The sequence below is a fragment of the Octodon degus genome, unplaced genomic scaffold, assembly GCF_000260255.1.
Source record: "Octodon degus isolate 3935 unplaced genomic scaffold, OctDeg1.0 scaffold00022, whole genome shotgun sequence".
Lineage (NCBI taxonomy): Eukaryota > Metazoa > Chordata > Mammalia > Rodentia > Octodontidae > Octodon > Octodon degus.
In genome coordinates, this window is record NW_004524598.1 from 7,510,843 (window position 1) to 7,528,619 (window position 17,777).

Consider the following 17,777-nt stretch of genomic DNA (forward strand, 5'->3'; position numbering starts at 1 on the left):
ATCTCCAGGGATTGAACTCAGGACCTTGTGCTTGTCAGGCAAGCACTTATTCTACTGAGCTATCTATTTTAAGATTAGAAAACTAATCTTAAAATGATATCTTCGTACAGCTATTTCATTAAATGATACAAGCTTTTCAAATATGGCTGCTGGTGTCAGTCCAAACTTTTAAGAACTTAGGTGGACTCTAAGTGGCCTGGGGAGCTGCGATCTGTGGGTCCTGTGCATGCAAATGCAGAGCTTTCCTGGAGTCATTGAGGAACTTTAACAGACTCTGGGCACCCTGAGGGACTCTGTGTGATTACTGGGAGGTTCACTACTGCCAAAGTGCAGGAACAAAATGCAATTTCAATCCTCTAGCCCACCCAGAACAAATCCAGAAAACAATGCATTCTAGTTCTTTCCTGTATTGTTCATTCAGTGTTTCCATCATTTGTCTATTAGTCTTTTTTAAAATCTATGTCTTCTTTAACTGTACTGAACAATTATTCGCAATTGTTGTCCTTTCTTTTTGAAAAAGAGACAATTTTTGAGAAAGAGAGATTATTTCTGCTCTTATTTCTTCTATAGCCTGATGGACTTATTTCTTTACTTCAGTGCTATCATTTCAGAGATTTCAGGTATGTGATGTCCAAGTTCTTTTATGTCATTGTCTCCATTGAAAGCTGGCAAAACCACTTGAAAGAAACTCAAGATAGACTTTCAGACTCCAAGACAATGTTGCAGCTAATGAATGTGAAATAAAAGATACATTAAAACTAACAAGGAACCAGGAAATAACAATTCAGCAGCTACAAGACGATGCAAAGAAAAATAATATAAGACTACAGGTGTCAATGAAGCAGCAGGAGAAAGCATAAATGACATAACAAGACTATTTGTAGAAGTACTACTAGAAAATTTTCCAAATATGACAAAAGAACCTGAAATATCAAAGAATAAGGTATATGAAACTTCACACAGCCATAATCACAATAAATCTACACCTAGACACATAATAATCAAGATTTCAGGAATTCAATAAAACAATAGAATATTAAAAGATACTAAGGAGAAGAAACAGATCACCTACAAGGGAATGCTCATCAGAATCATGGCAGATTTCTTAACACAAATCATGAAATCAAGAAGAGCTTAGAGTGAAGTATTTCAGGTCCTAAAAAAAAAAAAAAAAAAAAAAAAAAAAAAAAAAGCTTCCAACCCAGATTGATGCAACCTGAAAAACTACCTATCAAATTCAATGGTGAAATAAGACCCTTCCATGAGAAGGAAAAATTGAAGGAATTCATGACCACTAGTCCAACCTTACAGAATACTGACATATTCTAGAAAGAGAGATAAGTGATCACCGTTTCAAGAACAAGAGAAAGAGGCCACCAAATAGATCACATAATTAAAACAGAGAAAAAGTATGGAACCTATAACAGGAAAATAACATGACAAAGATAAGCCAAAATGTACCAGTTATAACCATCATAGTAAACAGCCTCAATTCACCAATAAAAAGAAACAGACTAGCAGAGTAGATTAAGAAACAAAATCCAACAATATGCTTCATACAAGAAACACATTTAACTCAAAAGGAAATTCACAGACTAAAAGTCAAAGGATGGAAAACAACACTCCATGCTGCAAGAAATCATAAAAATGCAGAGGTAGCTACCCTGGTTGCTAACAATAACAACTTCAAACCAAAAATCATCTAAAAAGGTAAAGAAGATCACTACATACTTGTTCAGGGAAAACTGCAAGAGGAAAATATAACAATGATAAATACACACACACCCAATGTAGGAGCACCCTCCTACATAAGAAAAAATGTTAACAGACATGAAAAATGACAATGATACAATAGTAATAGGGGACTTTAACATACCACTGTCACAAAAAGATACAACAACTAGGCGAAAAGAAAAAAAAAAAAAGAACTAAATAGAACATGTGAAGAAATTGACTTGGTAGACCTTTACAGAGTGTTTCACCCAGCAACAACAGAATACACATTTTTCTCAGTTGCACTTAGGACATTCTCCAAAATAGACCACATGCTAGCACAAAGAGCACTCTTAAGTAAATGCAAAGCAATTGAAATTATCCCATGCATACTATCTGACCACAGTGCCATAAAACTGGAAATGATTAACAAAAAAAACTACAAAAACACCATAAACACGTGGAAATTAAATAACAGCCTTCTAAACAACTAGTGGGTCACAGATGAAATTAAAGAAGAAATTAAAAAATATTTTCAATCAAATGAAAATATGGACACAACTTACTGAAACTATGTGATGAAATAAAATTTGTCTTAAGAAGAAAATTTATAGTGATAAATTCACACATTAGGAAAACAGAACAAGCCCAAATAAATGACCTCATGCTGCACCTCAAGCTTCTAGAAAAAGAAGAGCAAGTCAAGCCCAAAGTCCAAAGAAAGCAGGAAATTATACAGATTAGAGCAGAAATTAATGCACTGGAGATGAAGAAAACAACACAAAGAATAAATGAATCAAAGCGTTGGTTCTTTGAAAGCATAAATAAAATTGATAAACCCCTAGGCAACCTAATCAAAAAAAAAGGAAAGAAAAAAAACTCAAATTCATCCAATAAAGAATAAAAAGGCAAAATCACTGCAGACCCTAGAGAAACTTAGAAGATCATCAATACCTATTTCCAAAATTTTCACTCTCATAGGATGGAAGACACAAAGGAAATGGACACTTTCCTGGATACATATGAAATGCCAAAGCTGAGTCAAGAAGATATACAAACTGAATAACCCAATAACAAGAAACAAATTTGAAAATGTAATAAAAAAAACCTGTCAACAAAGAAAAGCCCAGGTCCCAATGGATTCACAGAAGAATTCTACAAGAAACTTAGAGAAGATTTAATGCCAAGTTTTCTCAAACTCTTCCATGAAATTGAAAGGGAAGCAATTCTTCTAAATTCATTCCCACAGGTTACTAATACTCTGATTCCAAAACCAGAAAGATCCAACTAAAAAAGAGAACTACAGCCCAATCTCTCTAATGAATATAGATGCAAAATTGCTCAATAAAATACTAAGCAAATCATCAAGATTATATATCATGACAAGTGGGATTCATTCCAGGAATGTAGAGATGGTTCAAAATACCCAGATGCATAAATATAATACACCATATCAATAGAATCAAAAACAAAAACCATATGACCATCTCAAAAGATGCAGAAAAATCTTTTGAAAAGTCCAACACTTATTCATTAAAAAGAAAAACCTTACAGAGAACTAAAGTAGATGGTCTATATTTTAACCTGATAAAAGCCATCTATGAGAAACCAACAGTCAACATCATACCAAATGGGAAAAAAACTGAAGGGCTTCACTTTAAAATCAGGAACAGATAAGGATGCCTACTGTCTCCACTCCTATTCAATATAGTTCTGGAAACACTAGCCAGAGAAATTAGACAAGAGAGAGAAATAAAAGAAATAAGGATTGGAAAAGAACAAGTGAAATTATTATTTGCAGATGACATGATACTCTACATAGAGTATCACCAAAAACTCCACCAAAAGTCTTGTATATTTGGGCCAGTGAGATAGCTCAGCATGCTAAAGCACCTGCTTAGGCAAACTTAGGAAAGCTCTGGGACTGTGGTTTGATCCCTGGCACCACATGCTATTCCAGCCTCTCCCCCAGGATGGGCTGAGCTGGACAGAGTCCAGGCGTGGTGGTGCACACCTGTAAACCCAGCTTTGAGGATGCTGAAAATAGGAGGATTGCTGAGTCTGAGCTGCCTAGTGAAATCCTGTAACAACTAAGACATTTTTTTAAAAAAAGTGTTGTAGATTTAATCACCAAATTCAGCAACATAGCAGGTTATAAAGTCAACACCCAAAAATCAGTAGCATTTTTGTACACAAACAATGAACACACTGAGAGAGAAATTCGGGAAAAGATGCTGCTCACTATAACATACAAAAAAAATTAAATACTTAGGAATCAATCCAACAAAAGACATAAAAATTTATACAGTGAAAATTATGGTACTTTGAGAAAAGATAAGAGGATTTGAGAAAATGAAAAAATATTCCATGCTCCTGGATAGGAAGAACCATTTTCACATTGTGAAAATGGCCATATTCCCAAAATTGTTATACAAATTCAATGCAACCCTGATTAGATACTGTTACTCTACCTCACAGTGTTAGAGAAAACTTGCCTCAAATTCAACTGGAACCCGCAAAGACCCAGAATATCAAAAGTAATCCTAGGAAACAAAGGAAAGATAGGAGGTATCATAATCCCTGATCATAAATTATACTATAAAGCTACTATGATAAAATCAGCACAGTACTGGCATAGAGACAGACCTGAAGATCAATGGAACAGATTAAAAGATATAGACATAACGGCAAACACACTCAGCCACCTTATCTTTGACAAAAGGTCCAAACATGTTCACTGGAAAAAAGGTAGTTTCTTTAATAAATGGTGCTAGAAAAACTGGCTTTCCCCATGTCAATGGCTAATACTAGACCCATGCCTATCACCATGCACAAAGCTACAGTCAAAATGGATCAAAGATTTAACTATTAAAATAGAAACAGTAAACCTTCTGGAGGAAAATGTAAATAGAAATCTTAAAGAAATAGGGATAGATAGAGAGTCCATTAACAAAAACTAAACTGAATAGGAAATACTTTAAAGAATCAACAACTAGGATCTCACCTTTTTGAAAAGTTTCTGCACTTCACAGCAAATCTTCAACAGAGTGAAAAGAAAACCCACAAACTGGGAAAAAATTATAGCCAAGTATCCCTTCAACAAAGGCCTTCTACTTAGAACACATAAAGAATTTAAAAAAAAAAAAAAAAGCAGGCTCCAGGGCCAGGGAGATGGCTCAGTAGAATCAGAGCTTGCCTGACAAGTGCAAGGGCCTGAGTTCAATACCCAGCTCTGCAAAAAAAAAAAAAAAAAAAAAAAAAAAAAAAAAAAAAAAAAAAAAAAAAAAAACCCTTGCAAAAAAAAAAAAAAAAAAAAAAAAAAAAAGCAGGCTCCAGCTATTCCAGGAGCAGAACATCTTGCCAGAGGGGCACAACAGGTTCACTCCCAAGGGCTGCAGCAGGAAGGAGTAGAGCACAGCAGCCAGACCCAAGCCAGGCACAACTGGACAATTTCAAACTTTGTAGATCTGCACCCGAATTTCAGTAGGTGCTAAGGTTATAACTGCACCAAAGCTCTACAACAAAGGTCAGAGGACAGTGCTATACAAAATGACAATGAGAAGGAGCAAATCTCAGACCCCAAGCCCACCCATAACAAGTGCAGAGGACACTAACACAGAACAAACTGGGAATCACACAGCTGAAAGCAATGAATCAATAGTGTCCAAAATAGAGAAACAACTGCAGAAAAGTATAGAGGAACTCAGATTGGAAATAAAAAAAGGAAATCTCTGAATTAATAGCATCTGAAGTAAAGAATCAAATACAGAAACATATGGAGGAAACCCAATCTGAAAAAAAACTCTGCAGTAAAAGAATTAATAACTGCTTCTAAAGAAGTCATTGATTAAAAAAAAAAAGAGGAGATTACAAAAATGATGGATTCCTTGAATGAACAAATGCTAGAGAGGCTGCGAAGAAAAAGGAACCCTTCCACACTGCTATTGGGACTACAGACTGGTACAAACATTATGGAAATCAGTGTAGATATTCCTTAAAAACCTAGGATTGGAGGTCCCATTCAAGCCAGCTATTCCCTTCCTGGGTATTTTCCCAGAAGAAATGAAGACCTCAAACCACAGTGATATATGTGCACCCATGTTTATAGCAGCACAATTTGTCATAGTGAAATTTGGGAAACAACCCAGACCCCTACCAACTGAAGAATGGATAAAGAATATGTGGTATTTTTACATAATGGAGTATTGTTCAGCTACAAAAACCAGATATATGTGAATCTTTTGTCAGTAAATGAATGCAACTAGAGAATATACTCTTAAGTGAAATAAATTAGGCCTGTATGTGTAAATGTTGTATTGTCTCCTTAGTGTGAGAACCTGAAAGAGAAAAAATGAAATCTGAAGGGCGCAATGTATACTGGGAAAAAGGAATGAACTTACAAACGGCGAGTTACTGAGTGTCTTAGTTACTCTTCTCTCGTTGCTGGGACAAATGCCTGACACTCAAAATGAAGGAAAGAAAGGTTTATTTAGCTCACAGTTACTGGAGGCTTCAGTCCATACTCAGCTGGCTCCAAGGCAGAGCAGCATATAGCAGAGGGCAACCTTTCAGGGCGGCAGCAAAGAGCAAGAGCAAGGGAGGGGTAGCAGCAGCTCAAGCAGCTGGCTTCTCTTCCCTTCTTACATTGTAATGCAAATTGCCTGCCCCAGGGTAGGTGCAGCATCCACACCCACAGTAATCAATCACAAACTCTAGAAGCCCCCGCCCCCCAAGACTGCATGAGGCTTTGGCGGGACACCTAGACACAAACCATAACACTGAGTCTAGGAGAAAGTCTATAGACTTTTTCTGTAAAAGGTCAGATAAAAAATAAATATATTGGGCTTTACAAGCAAAATAGTTTCTGTTGTAACTGAACTGTGGCACTGTAGTACAAACACAAACAAATTGACAGGTCTAAGTTCTAATACATAAAACTGTAATGACAAGAGTTGATATGCCAGATTTGACCTGTGTATAGTTATTTGCCAACTGCTGTTTATAGAATTATGATAAAAACTGAAGTAAACTACACACAAGAATAGAACCCAGTTTTCAGAGAGGGTATTTAGTTTATTATATGCTAGGGGTGGAGAAGCATCAGAATAAAAATACAAACAAGATCCTTGCAGTCATGTAGCATGGGAAATAGATGGTAAACAATAGCATAGATTATATAAATAACCCACTCCACACTACTTTCCACTATATGTCAGTTAAATTAATCACTGTTATCACTGATCCATACACCACTCTTAAGGTCTTTTATTTGTGATGGGTTCTGTTATGGCTTGTACCTAGTTGTTGCCATCCCGTCATGGGGTCATAGGTATTTTTCAGAGCTAGTATGATCTGAGGTGTGTGATACTGAGATTAAGAATATAATGTTAGGGTTAAGGATGCAATGCTAAGATTGGGGGTGCCACACATTGGGTGTGAGTGCTACTAGCCTTAAGGACAGGTATCCTGGATAGAATATAAGGTACACAAAGCTTGCTGCTTGCCACTTTGCCTCCTGCTTGCCCTTCCATGCCATGAACTATTTGTCCTCTGCAATGCCCCTCTGCTGTGTTGCCCTGCCTCAGAGCCAGCTAATGATGGACTGAAACCTCTACAGACTGTGAGCCAAAAATAAACTTTTCCTCCTTTAACTTTAGTTGTCAGGTACTTTTCTTAGCCATGAGAAAAATAAGTAAGACAGGTTCTATGACAAAAAAAAAAAAAAAAAAAGATTATAAGAGCAACATACTCAAAAGAAATGACACTGCAACCTCAAACGTTACCTAAGGGAAAGGAAGAGAGAGTGAAGCTTGTTCCAGGATAAGAACCCATCCATACAAAGCCTCTGAAAAGAACAGTATTTCTGACTTTGCAAAACCAAAGGGAGGTGCAGATTGAGCTCCAGGGGAGACTAAGTACCATGATAGGAGGTAGTGGAGACTTACGAGGTATACAAAGGATTTGGGCTTTGATTCTAAATTAAAAGAAAGTGAATGGTCTTCAATTACCTCATTTGTATATATGTACAGAAGTTAGTGTGATTTATTTTTATATAATCATTATTTAGAAAGCAGCAAAAATGTTTTGTGAGCCCTTTGTGTTTTGAACTTTGTGTGAACCACAAATGTTTTGTGAGCTAATACTTCTACTGCAGCTGAATGGTCCAACTATAGTCCAGGTTTTGCATACAATGAGCCAAGAATTGTCAAGCATCCACCCAGTGGTAGGCAGCAAGCAGCTACATCCACAACAAATTTGTGCCATCCCGTTCCTTCTGGACTCAGTCCTGATAAAGGATACTCAGAATGATTCTTCAGCCTAGGAATAAAGTGTGTGACTGAAAGTGGGGCACAGGACATTCTTGCTCCTTTTGAGCAAGACCCAGCATGGAATCAGCAATAGGGATCATGCATCCCCAAGCACAGCGGGGACTCATGGGCTCTAGGACTGGCCTCAGAAGGCCTGGCCCAAGGACCACACAGTGCTCCATGAGGCTTCATTCCCTTCCTCACAAAACTATGCTTTTACAGATATAATTGTTGAGACCTTGAAAAGGAGGTAGGGCACAAATGAAATACAAGCCATAAAACTGGTTGACAGTACCAAGAATAGTTCCTTTTTATTAACAGGAAAAGACAAATGCTGGAGTTCAGGTGTAGAAGAATCAGAAGCAATGAAAAAGAAGATGAGAGGAGAAAGACAGGCAAGGGAGACCCAAAAGACAGGGATGGTGCTCTTTCTGTGCAGGTTATATGTGGGGAGAATCACCATGGGGACCAGACAGTCATACACAATGCCAAGAAATAAAAACCAAAGAAGAGACAGAAGCAGCAACTGAAAGGTACAGATGAAGACGGACAGAGAGCCTGAGGGAGACAGACTAAACTCAATAGGTTTCTGGAGTGTATTTACCAAGACAAATTGCTTTTGTCACATCCTGCTGTTTTTAAACATGAGTAAGTTGTTGCCTGTTATCACTGACCTTTAAAATTCTGATTAGCTGCTCAGCAATTAGCCAGTATTCCCCAGACAGCCTTAACTCTGCACTAGAGGAGATAGCCACAACAGGTCCCTAGGGTGGGGAAAGTGGGAGAAGGGAACCTGCAGAGAAGAAAATTACCATGCTGGCCACAGAACTACATCGCCTCATAGAGTTCTTGCCTATGGTCCTTAAAAAAATTATAAATGTGCCACAAATGTTTTAAATTTTAAAAGTGCTTTCTATCATTTCCAACACAGCAACTGTGTCCCCCACTTGCTGTGCTATAAACTTAGACAGTGTTGGGTTTGCTTAGATATCAAACATTACACAGATATAAGATAACACAGATGTGGCTGACACCTGGCCCTGACCCAAAACAATAAGCATGTTCTCACTTACTCTCTCTCCTCAGAAACCAGGAGGAGGCTTCTCTTTTGCGGACACTAACCACTCTGGGTACATTTGTTCTTTTGGACCTTTGTTTAAGAACACCTTCTACAATTCTGGCTTCAGGCAATGAGACTGGTTAATGATTTCTCTATAATAAAGCTAAGATCAGGGCAACCCCTTCAGGGACAATTTGCAGGTTCTACCCTCAAAATAACAAGATGAATTTGAAGCAAAGAGCATAGGTGTACACAAAGAATTTCAATGCAAGGGCTATCATGGAAATCTTAAATCACTCAGCACTCTTTGTAGCTCTATTATATGAAAGATACCATGCCCTGGGCCCATCAATCACCCACCTCCTCCTCTCTCAGACAGTGAAGCTGTTTCACATGATGAGGTAGAAGAACTCCAGAGTGGTAATCCAAAAGTAATCTAAGTGTGGAGTCAGCCAGAATTACCTTTGTCAACAGAGGTGCACCATAGTGATACTTAAAAGAGTTTAAGGGGGAAAAAGCCAGATAGAATAAAATAAAAGTACAATCAATATTTGTTCAGGTTGAACAACAATGCTAATACAAGAGCTCTGTAACTATGACAGCTCCAGGATGAACTTCATAGAACAGTATAAAAACCAAATAGAATGTGGGTCCAGGTGAGAATTACATCAACTTAAATTGACACAGGAACACCAAGCAAAGCTATTGCCTTTCTTTATAGACAGTCTTTTAAAACAACAAGGCCAGATGTGTGTTTATTACTAACTCCTTGAATACAGCTCCAATCAGCACTCAGTCAGGAAGCTCCATTCAACATTCAACAAAAAGAAATTTTGAAGATACTTTTTGGTCAGTATCTAACGTTCTTGAAAATGAATTAAAATCCCATTCTTGACTTCACTTTCCACCCCACTGTAGGAATGAGAATGGAAATGGGTTTACGCGCTTGAGAGCAGAGTTTGGCAAAGTCAGGTTGAGTCACCAATGCTCCACGCCAGAAGAAAACTGTTACTCAGCAAGCACAAAGTCCAAGAAACCACAGCACATTTCCTGGCCCTCATCATCTAGTTTCCTCAGACAGTGAAGCTCTGACTCAAGTTCCTAGATGTAAGGATAGAAATGACAATAAATGGGCTGGGGAGATAGCTCGGCAGTCTAAGCACCTGCCTGGCAAGTGCAAGGACCTGGATTCGATCCCCAGCTCCACATGCCGCTCTGGCCTCACCCCTGGGCATATTGAGCTGGCTACCAAGACCAGGTGTGGTGATGCACACCTGTAATCCGAGTGCTGGGGAGGCTGAGACAGGAGGATTACTACAAAGCTGAGCTGCGTAGTGAGACCCTATACCAAAGAGAGAGAGACAGATATAGACAGAGACAGAGACAGAGACAGAGACAGAGACAGAGACAGACAGACAGACAGACAGACAGACAGACAGACAGACAGACAGACAGGCAAACAGACAGGCAGGCAGGCAGGCAGGCAGGCAGACAATAGAAAAACAAGTTGGGTCCTTCAGACCTTACAAGGGAGTGATGTATATACAGAAATAGGCACGGTTCTTCTTACACAGATTATGGGAGACATCCATCTGGTTTCCATGGTGGGAGTGGTGGTAAAAAGGACAACTAAGTAAGTTTTTCCATGTCCCGCCATAAGTAAAAGGGAGATTACAAAAATAAGTGATGTCACAAGGCTCCTTCCCTCTATTTTGGGAAGCTCTGAGGTTAGTTCCCTTACTCCCTATGGCAACAAATATCATGCTGTGGCCAGTATGTCACTCTGCAGTCCGCACAGAATGGGAAACTTGGGCTTGGAGAGTTTGAACAGCTTAGCCAAGTCATGCTGCAAAGGGAGAAGTGTCAGGTCAGAAGAATGCAGATGATTCCAAAACTGTATTTCTTCACTTTTGTCTGTATTACCACACAAGTCTTCCAAATGAGGGAACAACACACTTACTAGAGTTCAACTGATTATTAAAATGTTAAATATGACAGCCAGTGTGTTTTCTGATCACCCTGAGAGATTAGAGTCTATTGTAATGGAGAATTACTTTGTTTTTTCCCTATTTTGCAGAAAATATACAGTGTGGGCCATCTAAACTAATTTAATGTGTGCTAAATTCTTTTGTAAGTCACTGACCTAAAAGAATCTCAGGTCAATACATAATGGGTGTAACCTAGGAGTTGTCTTGATTGAAATTTCCTTTGCAAGAAAGAACCTGAACACAGAAGTTTCTTTAAGTGAAAGCCACATTGTTAATGGTTTTATGAGATATCTAAAAATGATCAGTTGACTTAGAAGATACTGATTTCCTAGATAGATGTCCTTGGCAATGTACAGCTCCTTATTGGAAATGAGACACAACAGGAAACATAAAAACACAGTTTAGGGGAACATAAGTTATTTAATAGGCAAGACCAACTTATTAGCGATAACTTGTAATGTGTTTTCAGGTAACCATACCCCATTATACTCTATTACAGAACAGATTGTTACAGTTACTAGATAAACCACCTAGGGAAAAAAAAGAAACAAGTCTCTCTACTCTCCCAGAACCTGCCATAATCTTAGCTTTAACCACCCAAGTATATGGTTTCTGTTCACAATTACAGACTCTTGGAGATACCCATGTACTCCACATCTATGTTTCTAGGAAGGAAAAACCTCTTCTTAAATTGATTTGCCCTTTGTCACTGTCACAGATATATTTTCCCTGTTTTGACAGGTAGTTGTAATTCTATTAGCAGCCCATCGACTTCCCTGTGAAATCGATCTGTGTTGGGCTGGCTGGGTCTTCTTAAACTGGCTGATTTATTGCTTCTGCATGTTTTTAGGAAGGAAAAGCTTGTGCAAGCTCGCAACTGAGCAAGAGTCATAAGTGGGAGAGGGTGAAGAAGAAGGAATGAAACACTCCCCTGTCACTGAAGAGCATACAGTATCTAAACAATGTTTGAAAGTGAGTTATTTTTAACCTCCCTGCTAGGTCTCTCCTTGGGAAGTGAGCTGTGGCCTTTTGTCATCAGCCTGGCTCAGATGCCTGCTAATGTCCACAGGAATAGGTGACTGTCAAGTTTCCTTATTAATTTATCTTGCTGTGCGGAGGACAAACTAAAAGAACTTACAGGCTCCCTATGTCCTCAGTGCAATCTATCATGTTTGCCTAAGTTTGCTCTTGTAGATCTCGTGTTACAGCCACCAGAATACAAGTAGTTGCCTCTAGGTGCCTGTCTCTCTTTATTGTCTCACCCACTGAAAGGAGGGTACCTAAGCCAATTTGCAGGAGACCACGGTTTGCCAGAGGTCAGAGACAGAAATCACTGCTGTATTTTGTTTAAAGAATCACATCAGGAAAGAAAAAAAGGCAAATAAGAGCAGGGAAAGGAAACTTTAAATAAACATACTGCTTGGTCTCAAGTTCTAAAGCAAAACTTAAAACAGTAGCAGGCAGAGCTACATTATGATAGTTTGTGTGAAAATTTGGAAAGCCAAAAACAAGCTGATTTTTCAGGTGCTAGTGGACAACCCATTGTGCCCCTATACACTTTTCAAATAAAAAATGACTACAACTTTAACTTCATAGACAAAAAATGTGCATATTAACATTTCACAAGTATCATCTGTAAATTAATTATTGATTAATAGAGTATAGAAGTTAATTCTAAGCACAGTTGTTACAAGGCAAAATGACTATGTAGAGAAACTTCACTTGTGCACAGCTTCTCCATTTATATAACCTCTGTATGTTCAGGGGCTTCCAGCAAGATATTCAATTCAACCATAACCTCTACAATAACCCTGAAGCTTTTACTATCTTCTCGGCTCAAAGCTTTTCAGATGTTAGGCCATCAAGATGATATCAGATTTATATACATGATGAACTAATCAGATTTAATGTACTGGTTCATAAGATTTTGCATTTTAACAGACATAATATCTTAACACAAAATAGAAGTTTTACATGTATAATACCTCAACCTAAATAATACTTTAATCCAAAACAGAGATTATTGATGAGAGCCCTGGAGACGGGTAGAGACAGGTTGGCTGATAGAGGATCAGCAGGTGATCTTTTGACAACCCTCCAATGACACTTCTATAATGATGTTAGTTCCAAACCACAAGCAATAATTCCTTTTTCCTACAGAGTCCCGTGGAAACCGATAGTCCTATATTGTGCTGTGCTATGTTAACTTAGTTAATCTTGGAGCTCTTAAGATTTCAGATCAAAGTTGGCCAAAAGAGAAACTTACACATGACTTTAAAAGCAACAGTAAAGCAATAGCTCTTAGTTTGGGAAGGTGGTCACAGTCTGTCAGTGTAACAGATTCAGGGATGTTTTCTTACCTTCACTCTTCTCTACTTTCTGTAAAGTTCCTTTTCTCAGTTTTTGGCCCTGCTGACCAAGTGGCCCAGGCACTGCTCATCTGTGGCCTTTCAGTGATGGAAGCCACACGGAGGCTTCACCTGCCCAACGCTAGCCCAACTCTGGCAGCCTTGGCTTCTCAGCGTAGGCAACACCATCTTCCCAGCAAGCTCTGACTTCTGCTCCTTTGCTAGCCCTTCAGTCACACTGATTAGTGATTCCTTTCCAGATCTTCCAACTCCTTCTCCATTTCTTGCTTTCATAGTTTCTGCACTGGGATAGCCCACTCCCATAATTCTCATAATTCTTATTAGTGTCCCTGCTTCCTGACTCTTACCTCATACTGTCACCTCCAGCGTACCTCAACACAAGCCATATTCTGTGCACACAAAACTGCACAGGCACATGATTCACAGCTACCAGTCATTGCCTCTTACTAGGTACCATCATTAAAACTCAAACCAACATTTTCCAGCTAGCCTCTGCTTTGTATTACATGCATCAGGTGTAATTTAAATTCATTTTAAAAATTGTTAACTATTTTTAAAGTTGAATTTGGTTTGTAATATGTGTTTTCTATGCATCCAGGAAACTAATGAGGTTACAAACTCAAGTGTGAAAAAACAAATCACTGATGAAACAATTACCAACAGCCACCTTGAAACCCCAAGCAAGTGAAATCATATTATACCCTACATCCTCTTGATATGGATACTAAGTTATGAATATTTATAGTTTCTGAGCAAAATCAGTTATTAGTCTTATCTCACAGATTGAAACACTCTAGATCTCAGGATACAGTATGCTCAGGACAATGCAGACCCCAAAATGTGTCCCACCTAAAATGTTTTTAACTTAATTATTAAGCACAAGTGAACTATTGGAAAGGTCTGATCACATCCCAACTGAAACCAGTATTTAACTTATGGCTCCTAGGTATCACAATAATAGGTTTGAATTAATTATATTGATACCGATGCTGATAGGATTAACTCTATCATTGTGAGCTGTTCAAATCTAATTCCACTAAAATCATGTCTTGAAATTCAAGTCTTACATAAGTGGATTAGTCTGCTACAGCTGCCATAATAAAATATTACACACCAGGTGTTTTAAACCACAGAAATTTATTTCATCACAATTCTGGAGGTTGAAAGTCCAAGATCCATGTGGAAGCAGAACTGTTTTCTGGTAAGCCCTCTGTCCTTGATTTGCACATGACCTTCTTCTTACTGCATCTTCTTTGCATGATCTTTTCTCCATGTATGGCTATTTCTAGTCTCTTCTTATGAGTCAAGTCCTGTTGGCTTAGAGGTCTATCCTTTGGCTTCACTAAGCCTTAACTACTTACTTATTTTTTAATTAATTTTACTGAGAAACAAATAGCAATGAGACAGTTTCAAAAGTGATTTTAACAACTTACTTAAAAACCCTACTACCAAATACAATGGCATTGAGGGTTAGAGATTTAGCATATAAATTGGGCCAGAAAGAGGTACAGTTCAATCCATAACAAAAAGAAAAAAGAAAAAAAAACTGCAGAAGAAATAGTGAAAAGAAAAAAATTGATTTGAATATATACTTCATAGGTCTATAACCCAAGTTTGAGTCACAGCTATTGTGTGCATAACCAACATATGTATGATATACCACAATTAATATAAAACCTTGAAATTCCATGTACAGATATTGGTTTCTAATAATTTTTGCCCAATGATACATTTATGATCAATGTAAGAAAGAAGGTACAAAATGAAGAAAAAGGAGAGCCACACATTAGGAACAAATGGGAGAGTCACAAAGAGAAGTAGAAAAGTAGGCACTGGATAGCAAATAGAATAAGGTTAAAATAAATAATATGGAGAGGTAGGAAAACTGTACACACACGTGCATATACATGCTGGGTATAAAATATAAGGAAAATGAGACTGGAAAGTGAACACCAGAAGCGTACACTAATCAACTCTACATGCTTTGGGCCCAATAGTCACACCAATCCATTTAGAAGCTGTCAGGGGCAGGATCGCTTGTTATAAAGGAAAGGTGCCCATTTGCAAGAAAGTTGTGGTGGTAACAAGTGTCCTACTGCCTCTTGAGAGAATACTTGGTTCTGTCAATTAACACACACAATAATAACTTAGGATTTTACCCCATTTGCTGTACTATTGAAGAAAGAAACAATAAAAGAGAAGCCTCAATAACATACCACACACAGAAATTTTTTTCCAGCTGAATTTTTTTCTTTACATTGGGCTAATTTTGCAGAGCCCGTCATTGAGATCTTTGAAGCTGGAAAAATAAATGTAACATGAAAAGCTTTCTTTGTTTGCTTTTAATATCAAGTACCAACAGTGGTCAAAATTGCACCAGCCATATTAACAAGCAAAATTTCTGCCTTTGAAAATGCAAAAGCATTAAGAACAGAACTAAATGCCACAAATAAAACAACAACAACAAAAAAAACTTGTCTGAGATTGTTCAAGTGTCAGATTGCATCTGCAAAAGCAAAATTACATCACAATATTCTGACTTTTAATTTGCTTTAAGCTAAATAAACATGAGTAATGTTTGAAAAAAATCTCAGCCTAGAAGATTTTAACATTACAAACCATATAATGGAACTTGGTTGAATTCTGTCATAAAATTCCATCATAAAGTCACACCTGCATGCTAAAAAAACATTTTTGCTAGTTTCAGTCTCTTCCCCTCAAAACAGCCACCCCTGCCAAAGGACATTCGGTTCAATGTCTGCGACTATCAGTTATTAGAGCTTGTCAGCAGTCAGAAATCATTCAAATATATTTCCTGAACCCTTCCAAAGCTATAAATAAAAATCTTACACTAGCATCTACTGAACAAAAGGACTTGGGCTTAAGTGACAGCAGTCAGGATTTGGGTTAGATAGAAATAAATATTTTGTGATAAGAGAAGTTAAGACATTGGAAAGGGTTATATTGAGAGAGACTAGAACCTTCCCTCTCTGAAAACCAGTTTATTTTTTTCTCCAGTATCTCAAAATCAAAAGTTTAGGTACCTGTAGGGACTTCTATATAACACAGAAAAAAAAAAATAGTATCCATTTATTGCTTTATTATTGTCTTTGTTATCTCTCTTTTGTTGAGACAAAATAACTGACACTCAAAATAAAAAGGAAAAAAGCTTATTTATCTCAACAGTTTGTAAAGGTTTCAGACCATAATCGGCTATCTTCAAGGCAGGGTGGTATGGCAGACAGGCACCGCAAAGGAGAAATGGTTCATAGTGAGCAGAAGACAGCAAAGTGAGCCGGAAATGAGCCAAGACTCTTTCTGTCCCTCATATTTTATCCAGGCTATGAGGATAAAGGAGCTGCCAAACCAGTACTTGGCCTGATTTAGTAACCACCCACCCTGAGTCCTAACACTCTCAATCCTAGCATTGCACCATGAATCAGTCACACAATAGATTCAACCACCTCTGAAAAAGCTCTACCTATGCTCGCATGAGGCTTTAGGGGGCTATCCAGACACAAGCTATAGGAATGATCAAATCCCACCACTCAAGTATCAGAAAAGGACTCAGTCTTCATTTCCATTCTCCATTGAAAGGTGAAGCCTTTCCCATCTTTACTGTCATTTTTCTATTAATCAAAGTCGCACATGGATGTTGTCTCAGTCACTCTTCTCTTGTTTCTGGGACAAATACCTGACACCCAAAATGAAAGAAGGAAAGGTTTACTTAGCTCACAGTTACTGGAAGTTTCAGTCCATACTTAGCTGGCTCCAAGGCAGATTGGCACATGGCAGAGGGCAGCAGTTCATGGCGGTGGAAGGCAGCAAAAAGTGAGGAGTAACAGCAACAATGGCAACAGAGAACAAGTCTGTCTCCTTAAGTTGCATTCAGGCTATCTACCCAGTCTGGATGTAGTACTCACACCCATAATCCCAGTGGATCATGAGTTAATCACAAACTCTAGAAGTCTGACCTATGACTGCATGAGGCTTTGGGGGGACAACTAGACAAAAACCATAACAGACATCATTAACAAATTTGATAACAGAAAGTGAAGAATAGTACAAGAATCTCTGAGTTCCACTTCTAACATCATTCTATACACTGTAATCTTAGGGAAAAAATTCTAGTACTCTGAGATTCAAATTCTTTTTGAAAAAAAAAGTAATTTTTTTCCTACCAACATCATGGGGCTATTGTAAAAATCAGACACAATAATGGCTGCAAAATTGCTATCTCAATTCCAAAACAAGAACTGTGCAATGACATTGTCATTCTGTTTCATGAGCAAAAGAGTTACATTCAAATCAGGGAGTGCATTGCATCATGGCTGGAGCC

At 38.0% G+C, this 17,777-nt stretch overlaps 1 pseudogene; it reads left to right on the plus strand.

The window, feature by feature from the left end:
* Window positions 1–13,624, plus strand: part of LOC101592121 — a 105,054-nt pseudogene extending 91,430 nt beyond the window's left edge.
* Window positions 13,625–17,777: the final 4,153 nt, after the last annotated feature.